The 10317-nt window shown below is 52.5% G+C and overlaps 1 pseudogene; it reads right to left on the bottom strand.

The window, feature by feature from the left end:
* Window positions 1-494: 494 nt before the first annotated feature.
* LOC119283790 lies at window positions 495-8772 on the bottom strand (annotated as a pseudogene).
* Between the last annotated feature and the right edge of the window lie 1545 nt (window positions 8773-10317).

The following is a 10317-nucleotide window of genomic DNA, read 5'->3' as shown; positions in this document are numbered from 1 at the left end:
CATCTCCCCCCTCCCCCCCACCGCTCCTCTGCTCCCTCTGCTCCCGCTCGCCCCTCTGCTCCACGCCGCCCCACGCCGCCCCTCTGCTCCCGCTCGCGAGGAAGGGAAAAATGGGTACCTTGGGCAGCGGCTGGAGAGGAGACGCGACAGCGACCGGAGAGGGGCGACGGCGACCTTGGGGAGGCGGCCGGAGAGGAACGGGAGCGGGAGCGGGAGTCTTTTTTTCGGTCCTGGGAGCGGGAGCGCGAGCCCACGAGCGTGGCTCGGTCGTCTTTACTCCCACGCCAGGTACGCTCGTGGTAGCGACGTGTATATGTGCACGACGTGATACACGATCCACTGGGAAGGCTTTTTTGATCTTGATAGTGTAAATTTAGCATCCACCTCCATATACACCATCCACTAGAGATGCTCTTATTAGAGAACAAACGAGCCTGCATGCACAACACAGCTAGGATCCACGTCGATCAAAGGATGCGAACTATAGTAAGTTTCTAGTCGTTCTTGACGTCTGAAGAGCTCAGCGAGGAGGGGTGCCACCCTGGGCCATCGTCTTGCTCGGCGCATCGGTCTGGTCGCCGCCACCATGGCCGTGCATGTACAGGAGGCGGTAGCAGAACTCGACGACCTCCGGCGCAAACACCCTCCACAGGTACATTGTTCCGAACCAGGACGGCACGGTGAGGTAGCGGTCGCCTTGGCGAGCTGCCTGCACCATGGCCCTCGCGCACTTCTTGGCGTACTCCACTGGGAAGAGGCCGATTTGAGCCTAGAAAATAAGCAAGGGCCACATGCCCACATGGTCAGATAATAGTATATAAGTAAGATGTCATTGAACTTACTTGCTGCAAGTATTACGTGGCAAACTTAATTTGGTAACTATTTTCCATATCTTCTTGTGCCCATAATTCCAGATGGCAGATGATCACAATCAATTGATTTCTATGTTAAAACTGTTTGATTGCTGTAACAGAAATTTAGCTTAAACGTAGAAAAGTGTGAGCGTGAGCGGTAGCAAGTGTCCTCACATCTCGATATTCTTGATCAACCTCCACGCCGCCGTCCTCCTTCAGAAACTTTCCTTTGGACATCTCGGACTCGATCCACCCGGGCGTCACTATCGTGATGCCAACTTCACTGCCAAGCTCCGACCGCAGCGTCTCGAAGAAGTTAATCAGTGCGGCATTGGCAGCCTAAAACGGAAACAAACATGAGTAGTAGTAGTAGTAGTAGTACCAATGACTCGATTCATCGTAACCGATTCCTTCACTTAAATGATGAAATAAACCAAGTTAGGTAGTACTACGTAGTCACTTGGTGGAATCTCTATAAAAACTTATATTTACGAACGGAGGGAGTATACATTATAGAAAACCATGCACGGAACGGGGTTCCATCCGGTTGCGGAGGCGGTGACCACGATCCTCCCTCGGGTCCTTTTAAGATGAGGTAGAGCAGCAAAAGTGGACTGAACTGCGCCCCAGAAGTTCACATCCTGGAAACAAAATGTTACTTTGACGCTCATGGGAGTCTATGTTACGACAACGTCGCTGAATCAAGGCGCAATGAATCATGCATGTCACTTACAAGCTGAGAGCTGTAGTTAGTGACATCGGGAATCTCCTGAAAAGCGCCTACGCTTGCAATGCCAGCGTTGCACACAAGATGGTCCACTGCAATTAATCAACACAACGCAAGTGTAAATGTCAAGTACGTAGTTAGTATCTTACTCCCAAATGAATGACTGCTTGTGGAAGAAATATGTTAAACCAGGTGAGTTGTAACGGAGAGTGGCTGACTTACATCGGCCGAAGTGGTCGACCGCGGCCTGAACGAATCTGTTGCAGTCGTCGGGGTCTGCGACGTCGCCGGGGAGAATGATGACATCCGGCGCGCCGAGCTCGAAGGCGCGGTCGGCAACTTGCCGGAGGCTCCACTCCCTCCTGGCGACCAGGGCGAGGCATGCCCCCTTGGTGGCGTACTGGTAGGCCAGTTGCTGCATGGAGAAGAGAAGATCCCAAGTTTGTTTGGAGTTAATATGCTCATGTGTGGAGTATATTCAGTACACTATGACAAGTAGAAGATCAGAGTAGCATAAGAAGCAGAGGAAAGTTGGACTGAAAGCATCTGACGATTCTGTAACAAGCAAGAAGAAGCAGAGAAGGGAAAGGAGTGGGTAGTGACCTCGCCGATGCCGGAGGAGGCGCCGGTGATGAGGACGACCTTGCGCTTGAGGTCGTCGGGGAAGAGGTAGGAGAGGAAGGAGTAGCAGAGCTTGAAGAGGTAGTAGGGCGGGTAGAAGAGCAGGAGGGTGGTGACCATGGCGGGCATCGCCGCCCAGTTGAGCACGCCGTTCACCAGATCCATCGTCTCCGGCCGGCCGGCAGGTCTCTCTCTCGGCTAGCTCTCTCTCGACCGCCTGCCTGCTACCAAGCTCGCCGGAAGATGGATGAGTGAGAACCGAGGTGGCTACAGAAGAAGCTTGAGGATGCGACGGGATGATGCTGCATGCATGCATCCATGGGAATGGGATGGACGGGTGGGAGCTTGGCTCCATGACACGTGCCCCCTCCTGTTGAGACGTGGAAGAAAGGAAGCAACGAGAGAGAGCTCTGTGGATGAGCTTTTGGCTGTGCATGAGCAGGGGCAATGAACTTGAATTTTTACTGGGTTACATACGAACCACATGCCATGAAATGAAACTGAAAGCATATACCAAATCACATTCCCATCAACTTGTTGTACACAGTACATCCATGGACAAAAGAATCACACAAGTGCCAAGTGTTTGTGAGCACCACCCAGGCTCTAGCAAAGCGATACATACACAGGAAGGATCCATCTCTCAACTGCAAAAATCATGGCTCCACAGGGGGCTTGAGCCTGATCAGCCTCCGAACCCTGTCCTTCTCCGTGTTCTCCAGCAACCCCTGCACGCACCATCCGCAACAACAGAGCACCACATCAACAGCAGCTCAAAGAAAGGATTCACAATGGACAGATACTGTTATCGCTCCGACAGCGATAGGTTAACCACTTTGTATTCCATTACTGGGAGTACCAAACAAGTCGCTCCCCGGCGATTGGTGAAGGCATGTTTAACTGCTAGCACACGGCAAGACAACTTAGATCGAAGCTTACCTGCCAAACGATCTCGTCCAGGCACAGGCAGATCCTCCCGTACTTGTCCAGGAAGAGGCGCTCGGTGGGTGGTTTCGCACACACATCCTTCACCGCCGACGTAACAGCGAAGATCACCTCCGACACTACAAATGTACAGCCAGTGTATTAGTAGTGCCAAGCATAAGGCAAAAGTGAGGTGAGATAATGAAGGTTTTGGAACATGATACGCTTAACAAGAGCAATGTCTTCTGAAACTCAATGACACTCACGAGCAAGCTCATCATATTCATCCTTGCCGACAATGTACAGGCAGATGTCCCCGATCATGGTATACACAATGGAGACCGACCTGGGAGAGTGTCACCACATCAGATATTTATGGATGAGGAGTTAAAACTGCACATGCTTGGTTCAGATTGAAATCATGGCACCCATTGGACTGGGACTTCAAGATGCATATATGCTGTAGCAGCTCAAATTCTCTAGCATATGGTTAACTGTATGGATGCTTAAATGTTAATTTTAATTAAGAATTCTTGCAGTTTACTGGGCTATCAACAGCTAATAATACAAATCCTGGCCCCTAAAAAGCTAGTAATGCCAATAGCAAATCAAGAATGTCTGTAATGGTGGACTAGCACCTGTATCTATCTCTGAACTGATTGATTGGTGCCTGAAACGAAACGAGCCCATGCTTGCAATTCTTTTTATGCAGCTGGACTATGGTGTGTTTTGGAATTTACATAATGAGTTTTTCTGCCAGGACCGCAAATAGGTAAGCATTCGATGTCCCTGGAACCAGTGGCGGAGCTTGGCCCAGAAAGTTGGGAGGGCCGACTGTAGAAAATAATTATTGGGATTGTGTTTCATGGCCCAAAACGAAGTATACACTACAGAAAATAGCATGGGCTGGGCGGCCCACGGACCGCTCGGCCTTGCTCCGTCACTGCCTGGAACAAGATCAACGCGGTGGCTCAGTAATGGAAGGTACTGATGGACAATTCTCAGTCCATGCCGAGCTGGGCCGTCTACTAGTGATGGATTATCGTCGTGGAAAACTAACTACTCAGGGTCACTTGGGTCTGACCTTCCCGGTGGACTGCTCTGATGAAGATAGGCGTTAAGTATCTCATTCTGCCGTTTCAATGGGATGTATCTCTGGTAAGTACCTCATTCTGGGTAGCTACTCTGGTTACTCCTGATTCCTGAACACAGTGAACCTATGTAAAAAAACAGAAGAATGTCTGTGATCTACTTGGAATTCTAGAGAAATGTGTGCAGTGATGCTCATAATGCTGGCTACTTAGTGTAGTCCTAAATTGACATGAGAATGCAGTTGGGTTTGGTGTGGAGCATTTGTGTGTACTAGTAGCAACGAAATGAAGTGCCCATTGGAAAATTCCCCATCGATTTTGCATGGGAGTGGAGTGGAGTGGAGTGCGTACTTGTGGGAGGCGACGAGGAGCTCCTCGGACTTGGCCCCCTTGAGGTTCTCGGCGCCGAGCTTGACGAGGAAGGAGCGCCAGTGCAGCCGCTCCTCCGCCGGGACGCCATGGAACCTGCAGATAGATTCCCCGTGGGGATGAGATGAGATGAGATTCGATTCGTCAGGCGGCGGATCTCGCGGCTCGCGAGCGCGAGATCTCGGGGTGGTTATGAGGGAGGGAGGGAGGGAGGGCACGTACCTCTCGATGAGGATGTTTCCCTCGGAGTTGGCGAAGAGCACGGCGAGTATCATCTTCCTCCTCCCTCTCCGGCCGATCTCTGCCCGGCGATCCCCCTCCGATCTCTCTCTCTGCCGCGTCTGTGTGGGCTGTGGTGGCCGGTGGGAGGAAGAAGCGACTTGTGGTGGACTCGCGCGACTCGGACCGAGCTAGGCCCAGCCCATTTGTGAGTAGCGAGGCTGCGGAGGCCAGGCCCATACAGCCAGCAGAAAACCCGTCACGGAAATGTTCGGCCAGCAATGGTCCCGCGATCGTGCTCCCAGAATCAAAGGCTGAAGAGGGCAACACACCAGCTCTCGGTGCCAACAGATGCTGAAGCAACCCTAACAAAACAGGTACTGAAGCAGGTTGGCAAGCAAACACAGCCTGTGTTCCTCTTCAGCAGCATATCACTACATCACCTTGAGCGATTAATCGGTGCTCCTCTTCCGCGATCAGCAAGGAATCGTCGTCGTCGTCCTGGTGGTGGTGGTGAATCATACTGGGGAATGTTCATTTCAAGCCACTTCCTGCATCACAGAGTGTCACAGCTCCCAAATCCAAGGCTGAAGAGGGCAACACACACACACACACCAGCTAAGTGCTACTAACAGAAACTGAAGCATCCCTACAAAAACATACGTATGTATATCCAAGGCTGAAGAGGGCAGTCTCTACTTTTAGAGAGCCCACAAATTTCCCACAACAACTGGCGGATATAACAAACACAAGCCGCTCACACTTTTCCTTTTTCTTTTCCGGCGATAGTCCAATAAGAAACTTGACAGCACAACATCCAATCAGCAAGATATACATACAATGCCTGGAGTGCACACAAGTGAGATAGTGTCTGACAAGTGTCATTTCAAAATCTGACAAGTGAGCCCACTAGGTAGTAGTATTAACCCACCCAGTTCACTCACCTTGGGTCTGGGAGCATTCAACAGACGCATTGCAGCTTATATTCAGTCGTCATCCCGCGACGACGAGACGCCCGTCTGCAGCCACGGGACTAGACACCTCATGTTTTTCCTAACATCATACAAACCTTTTTATGTCTACCATGAGGAAAAATAGTGGAAAAATCATCACCTTCAACAACTGACCAGTGCTCCTCTTCCATTTCCATTCTATCAGCCTGCATGGCAGCAGTAGCAGCAGCACCATAAATCTTTCCAAGGGCCAACAGACCAGGTGACTGTGAACAGATACTGGAGCAGGCAAACACAGTCTGCTTTCAGTCTCTAGACTAGTTGTACAGGACCTGCATTTATTTTTTCCTATATTAGTAGAAATTAACAGATCGCCTACTGTATGGTATTACGACTGATGACAGATATCAACTACCAAATCAACACAAGCTTAAGCTCTCTCCCTCTTTTTTTTTTTTTGAGGCAGTCATCAAATCAACACAAATCTAAGACAAGCTTTCTGGGACAGAGGTAATACATACAATGCCAGGAACTGCACAAAGGTGAAATTGTAAGTACTAGTATTTGAGAAGTTGCTTTTCAAAATTTTCATACAGAATCATATTACCCTACATAACTAAGTACGACGAACCGGATCAATCGTTTCTGGACAGTATCTCTGTATGGAGGAACTACATTGCATACCCCTTAAGAAGAGATCAGAGATCATACTTGACTTCCTAATAACTAATGCATGCACTGCACTGACTGGAGGATGAGTCTACTAGACAACACGCCCAGTTCAGTCCACCTCCCCTCTCCATTTGGGACTGGGAGCATTCAGCATCAAAACCCATAGTGGCAATGTTCAGCCATCAATCATCCCACGACCGGAGACGATGAACTGCTCGTCTGCAGCCACTGCACTAGCTCATCCCTGGAGCTGACGAAGCTGCCGACCTGGGACTCGCTGGGACGGAACGGTGCCGCCGCCTCCTCGAGGTGGGCGGCGAAGGCGCTCGCCAGCCCCTGCGCGAACTTGTGGGTGCTGGACCCGGTGAACACGTTGAAGGACTGTGGTAGGGTCTGGCCCTGCGCGGCGCGCTCTGAGAGGGCCGTCATCCAGTCGTCGAACGCCGTCTTGGCAGCGCCGACTGAGAGGGACCGCAGGTCTAGCAGCCACTCGTCGTCTTTCCTGATGTGGAGCTTGGAGTAGAGGCCGTAGCACTGTGCGAGCCGGAAGAGCTCCCTCGGCCTCCGGGCGGGGAGGCCATGGTTCTGGCATATGTCGATAAGGCAGTTGCAGTAGGGCCGGCGCACCTCGGTCTCCGCGGCGTTCAGCACGGCCCTCAGCTGCTCCTTGAGCTCGTCGGTGCCCACCTGGTCATCCCCGAGCATCCTGATCAGCTTGACCAGGTTTCCATTGAACTTCTCAAGGCAGCCGAGCACCAGCTCCGTCTCCTCGCCCCTGCTTAGTGCGACGACGGAGAGCAGGCACCCGCATAGCCGGTCGTCGGGCTTGAGGCCCCTCTCCAGCCCCGCCTCGAGCACCTCCACGGCGTCCCGTATCCTGTTCGCCTTGCCGAGGCATTGGATCACGATGGTGTAGCTCATGATGTTGGCCTCTATGCCGCTCTGGAGCATTTCCACAAACAGCTGGAGCGCGCGGTCGGCGTCCTTGATGCTCCCGTAGATGTTGATCATGGCCGTGTAGCTCCACTTGTCCGGCTGGGGGACGTCGGTGAGGTCCGGGTCCTTCATCTCCTCGAAGAGCTGCTCGGCCTCGGCCACGAGCCCCACGTCGGCGCACATGCTGAGCAGCGTGTTGCAGAGGATGCTGTCGGCGGGGATCTTCCTCTCGCGCATCTGGTCCCAGAGCTGGAGCGCGTCGCGTCCCCAGCGCGCCCGGCCGTAGATCTTGGCCACGGCGGTGAGCGTGCGCGCGTTGGGCTCGACGCCCTCGGCGGTCATTTCCTCGAACAGGTTGCGGGCGAGCCCGGGCTTGCCGGTCTTGCCGAGCGCCTCGAGCAGCGCGTTGTAGACGAAGATGTTGGGCTTGATGCCGACCTCCCGCATCTCCTTGAAGACGAACTGGATGCCGTCGTAGTCGCCGGCCTCGCCGAACATCTTGGCGAGCACGGCGAAGGCGACGTGGTCGGGCTTCCAGCCGCTGCCGCGGGCGCGGTCGAAGAGCGCCAGCACCTCCTCCTTCATGCGGAGCTGCGCGTAGACGTCGAGGACGGCGGAGTAGGTGACCTCGTCGGGGAGCACGGCGCTGCCGGGCGAGTACATGCGCTCGAACCACTCGACGGCCTTGGCGAACTGGCGGCAGCGGCGGGCGGCGGTGATGAGGGTGGAGTAGGTGATGTTGTCGAGCGGGACGCCGGAGTCGAGCATGTCGAGCGCCAGCCGCTCCGCCTCGTCCCAGCGGCGCGCGGCGCGGAGCGACTTGAGGGCGACGTTGAAGAGGATGGTGTCGACGGCGAAGCCGGCGTCGGCGGGGAGCGCGCGGAGGTAGGCGAGGAGGGAGAGCGTCTTGCGCCAGGACGGGTGGAGGTAGTTGAGGAGGAGCAGCGCGTCGGAGGAGGTGGGCGGGGAGCCCGGGAGCGGGAAGAAGGCGCTGAGGGTGGGCGCCAGGTCGGCGTCCTCCGGGAGCGCGCGCAGGTCGCGGAGCAGCGGCTGGAGCGGCGCCGAGGAGGGGTGGGAGGCGGCCGGGCGGCGGCGCTGGCGGCGGAGGGACAGCACGGTGGGGCGCGGCCTGGAGGGGTTGACCCAGGTGGGCTCCGGGGTGGGGCGCTGCGCGCGGTCGGCGGCGGGGGTGGGCTTGTCCGTGAGCAGCGTGCGCGAGAGCGGCTCCAGCTGGTCGGCGAGGGACGGCGTGGAGGAGGGCGCGGCGGAGCAGAGGGTGGTGGTGGGCCTGGAGGCGGGCTTGGGCTTGTGGTGGTGGTGGTGGCCGCGCGGCGGGGCGTGGAAGAGGAAGGCGGAGGCGGAGGCGGCGGTGGCCATGGCGGAGGCGGACGGATAGAAGAGAAAGAGTGGAGTGGAGTTTGGATTGGGTTCGCCGAGGAAGAAAAGGAAAAGAAAAGAAAAGAAAAGCCTCCCGCCATGTGGATAAAAGGAAAATCTGCAATAAGTTGGGCTCGAATAGCCAGGCCCGCTTAATTCTCAACACGAGAATTGCTTTTTCTTTTATTCGAGCCTCATGCAAGTTCATGTTTCTTTACGGGTTTAACCAAGTTTTATTGCTCAAATTCCACAAGTAGTGGGATACTAAATGGATCATGGGGTACAGACAACCAAACATGCCTTCTCTAATCCAAACAATGTGTGTACTTGGCCAATATATCATCTACCTTCGAAAGTAAAATTACAGTTAAAAGAAATAGCTCTATAATTCATCTCACTAATAATTGCCCTTGCATTCTCCCTTGATAGCTTTGTCAAAAATCACGGATGATTTGCTTCGAATTAGAGGCGATGATGAAGTTCTGTAGCACACCATCATACCTGCTACCTAGCCTGCCTATCAATCTTCATGATCTTAAGATCCTTAATAAACTTTGAAACGCTCAAAGCCTCCTTTTTAAGATCCATAAGAGGAGACCTGTCAATGGTTCCTCTTGCAAGAAAGATGCAACAAAAGAGCAATCAGTTTTCAAAATAATTGGTTTGTGAAGTGCAATACCAATGTATAACACTGAAGCCAGTCCGGGCCCATAAATATGAAAAACCCCTCTCCTGGAATATTCCACGCTTCCCCATGGCGAAACGGAAAAGTGCGCGCCTTAGGACTGGTCACAAGGGCATGGAAGATACTTTTACCCTCAACGCCACATATAGAGCACAAACCTGACAACGTGTAAATCAACACTTTTCTTGTCATGATCACATAGCCATCAATTGCTATGCTATGCAGGCTGCTGAATTTGTGCTACTGTTCCTATACAGTATTTTTGTTGCTTCTGCACCTCTCTCCCTTTTCAATTTCCCCCAGATTGTGCCATGCTTGTTAGAAATCAAAGGAAGACCATGACAACTGATGTTATGCCTATGATACGGAAGTTGCTGGACAAGGTCTTGTTAACATTTTTCAAAATTAAAAAGAAACAAAACAAAAACAAAAACAATCAAGTCCACTTTAGAGGGAAGGACTGTTGTGTTGTCTTCTCACCAAGTCATTGTTGCTATATGAGATGTACAAGTTTGTAAATGCATTGCCAATTTATCATCCATGGATTGTCCGGTGATATGGAGATTGCACATTGCAATATTTGAGGATCAAATTTGTACAATTTGCTACATTTTTTTACAGTACCAGATAACTGGCGTGCGTTGCAACGAGGTATAGATATTCATATTCTAGTCCCGTAATTTACATGCGCATATCAATGTGATGTCTAAAAAAAGTAAGATTTGCTTGGTAAGTATTTATTGGCTTATCAAAGAAAACATAATTTTGTTATGTAAGTCAATATGGTGGGGTAGTTGAGGCGCTTTTCAAGGAAAATCAGCGAAAAAATCAGTGGTGGGAGGAAAACTTAAAACAGGGAGAGGGGGGCGGGGGCACGACAGGGAACACT

This window comes from Triticum dicoccoides, chromosome 4A (genome assembly GCF_002162155.2).
Source record: "Triticum dicoccoides isolate Atlit2015 ecotype Zavitan chromosome 4A, WEW_v2.0, whole genome shotgun sequence".
In the NCBI taxonomy this organism is placed as follows: domain Eukaryota; kingdom Viridiplantae; phylum Streptophyta; class Magnoliopsida; order Poales; family Poaceae; genus Triticum; species Triticum dicoccoides.
This window is presented reverse-complemented; position numbering and strand designations above follow the sequence as displayed.